Raw genomic sequence first — 12,899 nt, forward strand, 5'->3', positions numbered from 1 at the left:
GGGGCATTGTGACAAACTTGCCCCCAACAGAGAGGATCACTATTACCCCTCATTAGGAAGTCTGAGAGACTTGCCCACTGGGGTACCTTCCCCTTCCGGCCGGGGCAGCACCCCTCACAGCAGGACGGGGGAGGCTCCGCTCTCCAAGGAAGGCAGCAGCGTGTGTCTGTGTAAATCAATCTCTGGAAGTCCCAGCCCCAGCCCCTCCTAGCTCAGGTTTCTAAAGCCTCCCCTCCCTGAGTGAGCCTGGCTCACTAGACAGCAAAAGCCCGCGCGAACGTCACCATTTTATTCATCCAATTACAGGGGAATGTCGCTCTATGACAAGCGCGCGACTGCCTGAGGGAGGGATTGGGAATCACTACGCAAGTTACGTAATTGAAGACTAGGGTAAAAGCGCAGGAGTTCCGCCGCTCACAGCGCGTTGCACGCACACATGCGCACTCATCCCCCAGCCGGCCGCCGAGTTTCCGACTACATCACCCAAGATGCCATTTGGCGTCCAATGAGCAGTCGTCTGTGGGGGCATGCGCATGCGCCTTGAGGCCGCAGGCATTGGCTGCGGCCCCCTCGTGCGATAATGACGCTTGGGGGCAAGTCCTAGTAGCTAGGCGATAAGGGAGGAAGGCGGTGGTGGCCGTTGCGTTGCTGCAGCGGGAGGGGGCGGCGGTGGTGGCGTCACTGTGGGGCCTCCCGAGTGCGCGGACGGACGGACGGACGAACGAAGGCGGTAACCGGTAGGGAGAAGTGGCAGGTGAGGGGCTGCGGCGGGGGAGCAGGAAGCTACGTCAGGGGCTCTGGGGCCTGGGCCCGCTTGGAGAGGACGGCGGTTGGGGTCTGGGGGTCGGTCACCTCCACAGTACCCTAGGGCTGGCGGAGCAGGGAGGTTGTGAGCTCTGGATACTGGGCCCCCTGGCTTTATTCCCCCCCCCTTCCTCCCCCCCGCCCGCCCGCTCTCGAAGGGCGGGAGGGGTCTGGGGCTCTCTCCCCTCTCCCCTCAGGTGGGGCAGAAGGACGCGGACACTGGCGGGGAGGGCCGGGGAGGCTCCGAATCTCTTGTGCCTCTAGGGCTCCCCGGGTCAGCTCTAGCTGCTGACCTTGGTCAAGTCACTTTCTCTCTGTGTTGCTGTCGGCACCCCTGCTAAGTAGGGTAGTCTAGCTTGGCGAAGAGGGCATGGCACTCGAGGTCATGGTGGGGGAGCCTAGCCTCAATAAATAGCGGGACTGATGCCCACACCAGGGCAGGTGAGAAATCAGGTCGGCGCATTAGTATTTGTTTACATTCATTAAGCACTCTGAGATCCTTAGTTGAAGGGTGCTTTATGCAGATGAAGTATTGTAAATGTCTCAGGAGCTTGTCTCATAGCCTCCTTAAGATGTGAACTTCCTTGTCTGTCTGGCAGGGGCTTCTGCCTCCCTGATTCTTTTATAGGTGGAATAAAACTCTTGAGCATGTAATATAAGAAACAGGAGGGTGTGTTTTTTTTGTTTTTCTGTTTTTTTTAGTTTGCTTCTTCTTGGGAACCTACCTACACTCCAGCATTAATATTAGATGGTTCAACAGCAGATTGGAGGAGACGCTGAAACAAATCATTGCAGTCTTTCTGAGTGGGAGGAAAAACAATCATTCTGGAGAAGCTTAGTGTAGCCACATAAACAAAACCCAAACAGTCCTGAGTGAGACTTAAATGAGTTGTATTTGTTTTGCCATAGCATTGTAGAGAGATACAAAAGTGGTATCATCACACACTTACAAGATATGTAATCAACAAAGAGCTCACCCATTATGCACAATAATACAATAAAAATGTAAAAAAGGCGTGAGGGTCAGTGTTCTGTGTAGAGACTACTTTTAGGTGTTTCAGGATATTTCAGACATTGATCTGTAATCACAATTGTGTCATGAACTTTCCTAAATTTTATGATTAAAAAGGTGGAATTGATTCAGTGACTTATAGCAGTGGCTCTCAACTTTTCCAGACTATTGTACACCTTTCAGGAGTCTTATTTGTCTTGCATATACCCAAGTTTCACCTCACTTATAAACTACTTGCTTACAAAAAAGGACATAAAAAGACAAAAGTGTCACAGTACACTATTACTGAAATAGCTTATTTTCACTATATAATACAATCAATTGGAATATAACTATTGTACTTACATTTCAGTGTGTACTATATAGAGCAGTATAAACAAGTGATTGTATGAAATTTTAGTTTATACTGACTTCGGTAGTGCTTTTTATGTAGTCTGTTGTAAAATTAGGCAAATAGCTCAATGAGTTGGTGTATCCCCTGGAAGATGTCTTTGTACCCCCAGGGGTACGTGTACTTTGGTTGAGAGCCACTGATTTATAGGACATGTCTCCATATTGGCTATATGTCAACAAATATTCAGCTATTACACAAGGTTAGATTTTAACCTCTTCAACACATGTACTTTGTCATCTTGCGTCTGTAAACTGCCATGCACACTTATGTCACTGCAGAAACTGTTCTGCATATTATTCCTCATTTAAAATTGCACCTATTGGTGCAGTTTAGGAGGTCTTTAGGTGAGTACCTCATTTGATTTTCAAGGATCTAATTTGTTAAAATTGTCCTTATTGTATAACCCTCTTTTTAAGACTTGGAAATGAAGTCTTTACTTTACTTGTTTGATGTGGAAGTAGAGGGGCTTCAGTGTCCAGCATTTTAACTTCTGAGGAAAAGAATTATGGTCTTCCCAAAAATTAGTCTTTGAAATTCTTAGTTATGTACTATGTAACTTTCTTACCTTACCAAAAACAGTTTATAAAATTCCTCAGAACAGAAAAATTATTAATTTCAGTGTTGATAAGTGCTGAATTGACAGAACTGGAAATTACCCCATGGGATTTCAGATGGAGTAAATTTCCCCATGATACCTTTCTATGTGCTTCAACTGTGGCTGGAACGACTGCTTTATAAGGGAGAAGAAAATATAACTACCCTGTCTCATTTGTTCCTTGACCAGCAGGGGTTCCGGTTAGTGCCAGTTGTGTTGATGGTTTTGTCCTGTGGATGCATCTTGTAGGGATTTTTATTGATAAGTCATTCCCTTAGACCTTGTCTACATCCGGACATTTTACTAGATCTGTATGCTGTGGTTCTGTTAGCTAATCTAGTGGTCAGCATGGAGCAGGATGGTCATATTCAGCAGTATGTCAGTGATTGACTGTTAGTTGATGAAATATTGAATATTATTTGTCCTAATCTAACCTGTTAAATGAGGTTAGTAAATCAGATTTCTGAGTAGAATTCAGGCATGGTAATATGTTGTAATATTTGATCTGGCCCTTGAAGGGTAACTGTTGAACTGGGCTGAATCTGAACCAGTGATGTAGAGGTGAAAGGCTCATTGTCCCTATTTCCAAGCCCAGCTCAGTCCTGGCCATCAAACTGATCTTTCCTAAGTGCGGTTCAAATGTGAAGAATAATTTGATGGTGGAAGGGGAAAGGATTGTTGTACAACACACTGATATAGCAGAAATTTTTATAGTGCATGTTTGTTTCTTTTAAAGATCTGGTTTGTTAATCAAGTGTTTTCTCAATGATAGAAAGTGCTTTCCTAATGGTAGATCTCTCATTGTAAAATAACCTAGCTCTTCAGTACACCAGTAGTGTGTATGGCTCACTGGGTCCTTGCACGGTCACCCTTGGAACATTAACTGTCATCACGGCTGAAACAGTTTAGTTAAACCTCATCAGGTCTTAAGCAAGGCTTGTCTAAATAACTTGTCAATTTTTCTTCTAACTTTCCACCAGTGCTGCTCCATCACTGGTAGTAATAGTGGTGGTGCTAGTGTGGGGAGGTGCTGATGCCCACTAGCATTTTAACAACTGTGGGTGAGATTGTCTACTCTCTGATCCCTTTACATTGGGTAAGAAGAACAGGACATTACAAGGGATTCCTACAGTAAATCCTGGCCTGAGTTGCCATTGATCAGTTAGCGAAGGTGTGGTTATCAACAGTAACACATGGCAGTGGGGTCATTATAATGCTAGTGTCTTATCTAACACTTACTGCAAACTGACCATGGAAAACCTTCAGTTGAATATTTGAGGAAGTGAGTTTTGAGTGTTCTTGCTTCATTCCAGTAGGTTACAAAATAAAAAATGAGGCCCCTCTGATGGTCTCATCAGACCACCACTTGTGCTGCTGTTTCAGACATTGCAACATTCTTGTGTCCCAATGTACTAAGAATAGCTTTCTAAAAAGCGGTTTCAAGGCTATGTAGTTGTGTAATCATACTGTGAAATATATGAAAGGAATAGACTTGTATAGTAAGAGGACTAAAAAAGAGCCACTGTGGCTAAACAACAAAGCAAAAGGCAACTTCCACTTTTTAAGGGATAACTCCTATTGAGGAAAATAGAAAGGAGCATAAACTCTGGCAAGTGAAGTGTGAAAATATAATTAGGAAGGCCAAAAAAGATTTTGAACAGTTAACCAAAGACTCAAAAAATTTTAGCTGTTAGAAAGTTTTCTAAGTACATCAGAAGCAGGAAACCTGCTAAACAGCCAGTGGGGCAGCTGGATGATTGAGATGCTAATGAAACGCTCAAGGAAGATAAGACCATTTCAGAGAAACTAAATTAATTCGTTGCATTGGTCTTCACAGCTGAGGAGGTGAGGGAGAATCCCAAACTTGAGCCATTCTTTTTAGGTGACAAATGTGAGAAACTGTCCCAGATTGAGGTGGCATTAAAGGAGGTTCTGGAACAAACTAAACAATAAGTCACCAGGGTAAGATGGCATTTACCCAAGAGTGCTGAAGGAACTCAAATGTGAAATTGCAAACTACCAACTGTGGTATGTGACCTATCATTTAAAACAGCTTTTGTGCCAGACGACTGGAGGTTAGCTAATATGATACCAATTTAAAAAAAAAAAAAAATAGAGTTCCAGAGGCAATCCTAGCAATTACAGGCTGGTAAGCCTAACTTCAGTACCAGACAAATTGATTGATTGAAACTATTGTAAAGAACAGAATTATCAGACACATAGATGAATACAATTTGTTGGGGGAAAAATAACGGTTTTTGTAAAGGGAAATCATGCCTCCTCAATCTACTAGAATACTTTGAGGGGGTCAACAGGCATGTGGACGAGGGTGAGCCAGTGGATATAATGTACTTAGATTTTCAGAAAGCCTGTGATAAGGTTCCTCATAGGCAAAGTATGGCGGTCATGGGATAAGAGGGAAGGTCTTCTCCTGGATCAGTAACTGGTTAAAAGATAGGAAACAAAGGGTAGGATTAAATGGTCAGTTCTCAGAATGGAGAGAGGTAAATAGTGGTGTCCTCCAGGGGTGTGTACTGGGACTAGTACTGTTCAACATTCATAAATGATCTGGACAAAGGGGTAAACTGAGGGGGGCAAAATTTGCAGATGATACAAAACTATGCAAGATAGTTCCATGGTTTGGACTCTATGAAGAGTTACAAAGGGATTTCTCAAAACTGAGTGATTGGGTAATGAAATGGCAGATGAAATTCAGTGTTGATAAATGCAAAGTAATGCACATTGGAAAACATAATGCCAATTATACTTATAAAATGATGGTGTCTAAATAGCTATTACCACTCAAGAAAGAGATTTTTGGAGTCAATTGGATAGTTGTTTGAAAACATCCACACAATGTGCAGCAGCAGTCAAAAAAGCTAAAGAAGTTGGGAATCATTAGGAAAGGGATTAATAATAAGACAGAGAATATCCTAATCTCTTTATAAATACATGGTACACCCATATCTTGAATACCACATGCAGATCTAGTCACTCCACCTAGAAAAGGTAGATTGGAATTGGAAAATGTGCAGAAAAGGGCAACTAAAATGATTAGGGTTATGGAAAAGCTTCCATATGAGGGGAGACTAATAGGACTGGGACTTCTCATCTTGGAAAAGAGATGACAGAGGTCTATAAAATCATGACTGGTGTGGAGAAAGTAAATAAGGAAGCATTATTTACTCATAATATAAAAACTAGGGGGTCAACTAATGAAATGAATAGGCAGCAAGTTTAAAACGACCAAAAGGAGGTATATCTTCATACAATTTAATCAACCTGTGGAACTCCTTGCCAGAGGATGTTGGGAAGGCCAAGACTATAACAGGGTTCAATAAAGAATTAGATAATTTCATGGAGGATAGGTCCATCAATGGCTGTTAGCTATGATGGGCAGGGATGCAAAACCAACTTCCTTCCCCCCCCTCCTGAGATCCTGTTTGTCTAAACACCAGAAAAATCTTAACAAAGAAACTTTGTGGGGAAGTCTTTAGGGTTTGCATTAAGTAATGTAGTCAATCAAGTGTCTGTCTAAAATTTACTTTTTTCAAATGGAAAAGACATTTTTCTAAGGCTAATGTATTTATGGTTTGAGAGTCTGGACTTTGGTTCATCAGTGAGTACCTAAGAAAAAAAACTTGCTACACAGGAGAATGAAGCAGTTATGAAAAGACCTTTGGGGCAGTGTTTGGGGAAAAGACTATTGCTTTACATGTTTTCATTCTTTGATAGCTCTTTGAAAGTATAAAACTGACCTTTTAAAAATCAGTGCATCAATTTGTTTTTAAAAGGTAGTGCCTGGAGATGGGTTATTGGCTCTGTTTTTTAAAGAAATTAATTTGTCTTGATAAATAAGACCTATGGAAAAAATGAATTTGCAAAAAGTAAGTGTGGTGGCCAAATTAGTTTGTTTTTGGCTGCCAATTCTTCATCCCTGAAATGGCTAGCTTTTAGAAAACGTTCTCACTGCATTGGCTTATGAATAATAAAATCATATGTTAGTTATCAGATCAAATGGCTTCAGTATGCAGCATCTTATTTTCAGAGCATAGTTTATTAGAAGCAAGAGGATAACTCTTCAAAGTCCTGCAGTAAGATGTGTGGAAGGCTTGTTTCTACCCTCCACTTGACTGTAATTGTGTGGTCGAACTGGAATTTGAGACTTGTGATTCTAATGTCAGAAGATCAGTCATAAAAACTAGCCAGAATGTAATCTTTGCAAGGTATGTGCTTATTGGGCAAGTTATCTGAATCACCTGATGTAGAAATAGAAGGTCTAACTTAACACAGTTCAGGCCAACAGGGGGTGTGGGTGTGTGTGTGTGTGTGTGTGTGTGTGTGTGTGTGTGTGTGTGTGTGTGTGTGTGTGTGTGTGTGTGTAGAGATGCTAGTTATTGCATTTCAAGTTGGCGGTCAGTATGAGACTCATTTCTGGCCTTCTTCTAGAAAGTAGTTTCATCTGCTGAGGTTGCTTTTCACTTGAGCCTGGTCTTCACTTAAAAGTTAGGTCAATGTAACTACAGCAGTTCAGGATGTGAAAAGTTCACTTCCCTGGGCCATAGCTATGCTGACCATCGAACTCATAGCATGTACGTGCCTAGCTCAATGGAATAATTCTTTTATAGACCTAGGTACCACATCTTGGAGAGGTGGGTTACCTACAGTGATGGAAAAACCCTTTTGTCACTGTAGGAAGCGTCTGTGCTATAGCACTACAATGGTGTAGCTGTGCTGCTGTAGCACATATAGTGTAGACATGGCCTTGGTTTGAGATGTGATGAATAACTGAATTTAAACAGGGGAGCACTGGCAGAATTAGAGAGTTCAGAAATTTAAATGAGTAGTGTCAACATTGATACTTAACATGTGCAAGGAAAAGTTTGATTTTAACTCAGACTTTTAGATTTCAGTTTTAATAATTTAATTTACTAGTCACTTTTACTAGTTTTTAGCACACATGGTGTTTTGTGTGATTTTTCCAATACTGCATGGAAGTGTGTGTGTGTCTGTCGGCACATGGTGGCAGGGAGGGAGTGGGAGGAAGAAGGGACTGGTTGAAACAAAACAATTTTTCACAGTCTATATCTTGGTCCCTAGACTTGTTGACTTGCTTAGTGGTCCTTGAGTAGACACCAACTGGTGTGGGTGGGAGACAGCCGTGAAATAAAGATGAGCAAATTAAATACAAGATGTTGTATGTGTGGTGGCATCTATTCATTATAACAATTCCTTTTTTCTTTTCCAGTGCTATAGGTCTGTGTGTGCTACTGTAATGAAACATTCCTTATGGAGGAATAGTAGCCTCTTTCTTTCCAGTCCATTAGGGTCTCCACAGTTTTCTAAGAGCTATGTGAGACAACATTCAGCAAAATAAGAGCACTTCAGAATGATGGGGAATCTTGGCTGGTTATGGGGGTCACGTGACTTAATGTAAGATCGTTTGCAGAAACACATGCTTCCACCTGTAGATCAGTGCAGGGTTCTCGAGGCATGAAGTTATGGCCACATAGGGAAAACTTCATTAGGATATAGGTGGATTTCAACATCATTAGTGTTCTTAGCTTTGGCCATGGAATCTAATGCATTCCTCTGGGAATGTGAAACCTGCTGTAACTCTCTATTAGCAGGCCTAATGAAACCCTCCGAGAGCAGAAGATAAATCTTTGCACTGCTAGCAGAAGGAAAAAATAAATCTTTGTAGTGGCTGGAGAAACTAGAGCCAGGCCAAAGTAGGGTGACCAGATGTCCCGGTTTTTTAGGAACAGTACCAATATTTGGGACTTTTTCTTATCTAGATGCTGCTTATCCCCCAATCCCTGTCCTGATTTTTCACACTTGCTGTCTGGTCACCCTATGCCAGTGGTAACTTTACCTGGCACCCAACAGCTACAGTAATACAAATAATTTATAGCAGAGCAGTAGCTTTGCTATAGTTCAGATTAAGACCAGCTTTCTGTTTAAAGCTTGTCTGTAAGTACTGTAAAATCTACATGGTTACTCATTGTAACTGTGAAATGTAGTGTGTCTCATGGGAGTGTGGAGTTCTGTTAGTGATCCAAATTTGGGGCCATTTAACCAAGGAGTTCTTGAGATGAAGCTCTGGGAGTGGGGGACAGGGACAGCTTTTCTTCAGGGATTCAGTTTAGAGATTCTGGCAACCCATTTGTGCTCACAGATAGAGATCAAACCAGGGCTCAGATAATCAGACCAGGGTCTCCCATGCTATAAGGTTAAACACCCCCTCCCCACACCCACCTCCCAAAATACATGCACCATCTGAGGGAAAAATAACTTAAATTTTAATTCAAAAAGGTTTTGCTTTAACAAAATGTACAGGAGGGGGAAGGAATCTCATAACAATCAAGTTGCCTTGTGGAAAAACCACTGGACTAGGACTATTTCTAGCTCTGCCACTGGCCACTTGGATAACCTTGGGAGAAGCTCTCTGTACTTCTGTGTGTCATATGTAAAATGCGATTAATGATATAAAATTCTCTGAGATCAATTAATTAAAAACACCTAGCTTTTCATCACTACTTAGCCACAATAGCATATCAACCACAAACCTAGGTGAGAACTATTACGGTCTAAATGACCTTTAACTTCTACAGACCAACTGTTTTTCTGGTTAAAAAAACCTGGGCAATTAAATGGGAATAAATTTTCTTAATGCAGAGTTAAGGTAGGGAAAGGCTTCCATGTGATGAGAGATTAATAAGATTGGGACTCTTCAACTTGGAAAAGAGACGACTAAGGGGGACATGATAGAGGTCTGTAAAATCATGACCGGTGTAGAGAAAGTAAAGGAAATATTATTTACTCCTTCTCATAGCACACAAACTAGGGGTCACCAAATGAAATTAATAGGCAGCAGGTTTAAAATGAACAAAAGGAAGTTCATGGAGGATAGGTCCATCAATGGCTATTAGCCAGGATAGGCAGGGATTGCTGTTTACCAGAGTCTGGGAATGGCCGATAGCATGGGTAACTTGATGGTTCTCTGTTCTGCTCATTCCCTTTGAGGCAACTGGCACTGGCCATTGTCAGAAGACAGGATACTGGGCTAGATGGACCATTGGTCTGACCCAGTATAGCTGTTTTTAATGTTGCCTGTTGATAGCTTGTACCCTTCCAGAATAGTGAGTACAGCAAAACTCAAACATCTGAAAACCAAGGAATACAGAGGTAAGGTAAATGCCTACACACCATTAACTATCCTCTTTGAGTGATGCCTGAATAGGTCTATAACATACACAGTCCCACTCTGCCTGTTCACTATAGTAGACAGGTGCTACCTACACTTAGCCTATTTTAGAAATATTTTGAAAGAATCTCAGTAGTTTCCTATGTTATACTATAGTCAAACATATGGGGCAATCAGATCTTATAGTCCTTAGTCCAAATATGTGTATGCTAGATCTACTTTGATTTTATATTTACTAGTAAGAAGGAGGGATGTGACATCTATTTTATTTGGATTCCAGGACCTTTGAAAACATTCATAAATTCAGTTCTGTCCAAGGTATCACTAAGGTATTTGAGTGAATAAAAGTCCAAAATCTAAGCTAAATACTTAAAATAGCTATTGCCATGTCATGGGTGCAGTTTTAAATGTATTGCAGCGTTGTCTATCATGACCTGGTGCAGAAACCCTACTTAGAGTTCCCCTCCCTGTCCTAATGAAAAAATCCTTTATATGTAGCCAGGAGTGTGCATATATATTTGTTCCTCTTAATATTAAATAACTGGGGTTATGCTATATATCCTATATCAGTTTTGCAAAGTTATCGACACTTAGTAGGCTTTGCTTGACCTACTTAGCACACCTTTACTAAAAACAATATGCACAACCATCTTTTTACATATAGCCATTTATACTTGTGCATATGTTCATGCAAACATGATACGTTTCTTTTCATCTATACCAAATTATTCCGTTTTTCTTCACCTCCAATTTTTGTCTTTTCTTTTGTCACCAAATTAATAAAATATTTTTCCCCTGGTGTCCACTTCAAGTTCACCTGTATTCTTCTCTGGCACACCAGTTCTATCGAACTTGACAGTGGTTCTTCAAAGCTCAGTTATCCAAGCCTTCACCACATGAGAGAAACTTCACTGATTTGTCTTCTTGTGTTGTTTTTTGTTGCCTCTGAGATGGGTGTCTGGAGCCAGTTACCTAGATGTAGTGAGAACATAAGTTAGAAGACCCCTGGAACTGGGTGAGAAGGAAAGCTTCCTATTTGCTCTGTTTTTCCTGGTATAATACAGCAGTAGGGTAACACTGACTCTTATTCAACTGTTATATATTGATATCTGCTTATTGTTAGAATAGCATGGCACTCTCAAAATACTGTTATGTGGGATCTAAAATGAGACTTGATATTTTAACTGTTTAATCAAATGTCCACATTCATATAATTGGCTAGCAGATAAATGATACCACATGAGGGCATTATGGGACCCATCTTGCCTGGCTAAACTTTGATGTCGCTAATAATCCTGTTGATTTTGCTGAAGAAGTATGTGTTTGTGGTCTTCCAGTAATGAAGGTCTATACAGCTAACTCAAAGCCTTTTGTTAAAATTCATGCTGCCTGCCATGAAACAGTCAATGAATGTGGAGGTTTTAAATCAAGAGAGCAGGAAAAGAAGCCCTTACACTCTTTCAGTAGCGCTTGCGTTCTTTTGAATTAATCTGCATTATCACATTTGAATCTAATCAGATTCCTTTTTTTAGTGGCTGTCGAACTCTAACATTAGTTAAAGTGCCTAGACCTAGACCTCCAAATCTGAAAGGGGAGTTTTTTCAGAAAGCCAATACAGTGGAAAATGTAAAAGACTGGCTTTTAACTCAAGGATATTGGCAGGTTGCAATCTGAAAGGGAAAGTTACCTAATAGTTGGAGCAAGAAGGCTGGTGGCTAAGAAACTTGAGATTAACTCTGCCACTCTCTGAAGAAATTGCTTAACTTGTTTGAACTGGTAACGATGCATGTTTTTGACCTGTAGGTCTACTACCACAATACACTTCATAGAGGGCTGCCTCAGGTGCAAACTGCTTATCATATATAATCCATGAATTTAGTGGATCATGTCAAGCTGCAAATGCTTTAAGTATTATCTTGCTCTCTTGATTTAGTGGAGTTCTTGGACTTGGATTATGTAGAACACATTCCAGTGTTCTAGAGCTGTGAGAAAGATAGGTTTTTAACCTGTTACCAGTTTCTCGCTGTTCTATGGATCTGTTTCTTAGCTAAAATACATACTAGAGAATTTATAACTTTTTTTTTTCTGGTTTATTAGCCAAAATAGCCCTCAAAGCAATGTAAAATTCAGAGAGAAAAATAAAGATGGTTAGATGATATCAAATTGATCTTAGCATGGGTTGTTGCAATTTTCAGGAAACAATAAATCAGTTCAGTTAATTCAAGGTCTTATCATAATCTTGTTACAAAGACAAACTTCTCTCCTAGGTCTAGGCCGAGTAATCTGAGCCAGGTGATTTTGGTGTTAATATGGGACTATGGATCCTTAAATATGCATCCTTATTTACTTCCAATCAAGTTTGTCTGCCTTGGAATTATGGGCCTGGTCATGTCAGTTCAACCAAACTATTCTGAAGCGGCATTTAGAAACAGACATAATTAGACATAAACATAGACTTAATTATCAAAATGTCAAAATTACCTTGCCCACGTGTTTCTCATAGCCAAGTTTTGTTACTTGTATACACATGCAACTGTAACACATTAAATCCAAAATTTAATATGCCAGGAATGATTTTGATATTTTAATTTCTCTGCAGTTCCATCAGTTCATTAAACTCTTATGTCACCTGAGCAAAACAGGGGTAAAATCTTTAGTTCATAAGCCAGTTCAAACTTCTTCCCCTCTAAGAAGCCATGAATTCTCTTGACCAGAATCTGTGTGATTTATTTATTTATTGAGACTGAACTATTTGAAACACTCAGGATTTCTTGCAGCTAACTTTTGCTGTAGGGGAAGCACGTTTTCCCCCTGACAAATAGTATTAGGCTTAGTGTAAGTAGTTTCTGCAGCTTCAGTTCTCTGTTACTGACTAACTTAGTGTAAT

The 12,899-nt window shown here is 40.6% G+C and overlaps 1 protein-coding gene across 2 annotated transcripts in view; it reads left to right on the forward strand.

Annotated features, from left to right (window-relative positions):
* Nucleotides 1-623: 623 nt before the first annotated feature.
* Nucleotides 624-12,899, forward strand: part of ADIPOR2 (adiponectin receptor 2) — a 70,255-nt gene continuing 57,979 nt past the window's right edge. Inside the window, exon 1 of one of the 2 annotated variants that reach the window (XM_067536052.1) lies at nucleotides 624-754. The gene's annotated coding sequence lies outside the window, so the exon portion shown is untranslated. The remainder of the gene's footprint in view (nucleotides 755-12,899) is intronic. The other variant, XM_067536053.1, reaches the window with a different exon arrangement.

Source organism: Emydura macquarii, unplaced genomic scaffold (genome assembly GCF_026122565.2).
Source record: "Emydura macquarii macquarii isolate MOO-44397 ecotype Brisbane River unplaced genomic scaffold, CSIRO-AGI_Emac_v2 contig_3530, whole genome shotgun sequence".
In the NCBI taxonomy this organism is placed as follows: Eukaryota; Metazoa; Chordata; order Testudines; family Chelidae; genus Emydura; species Emydura macquarii.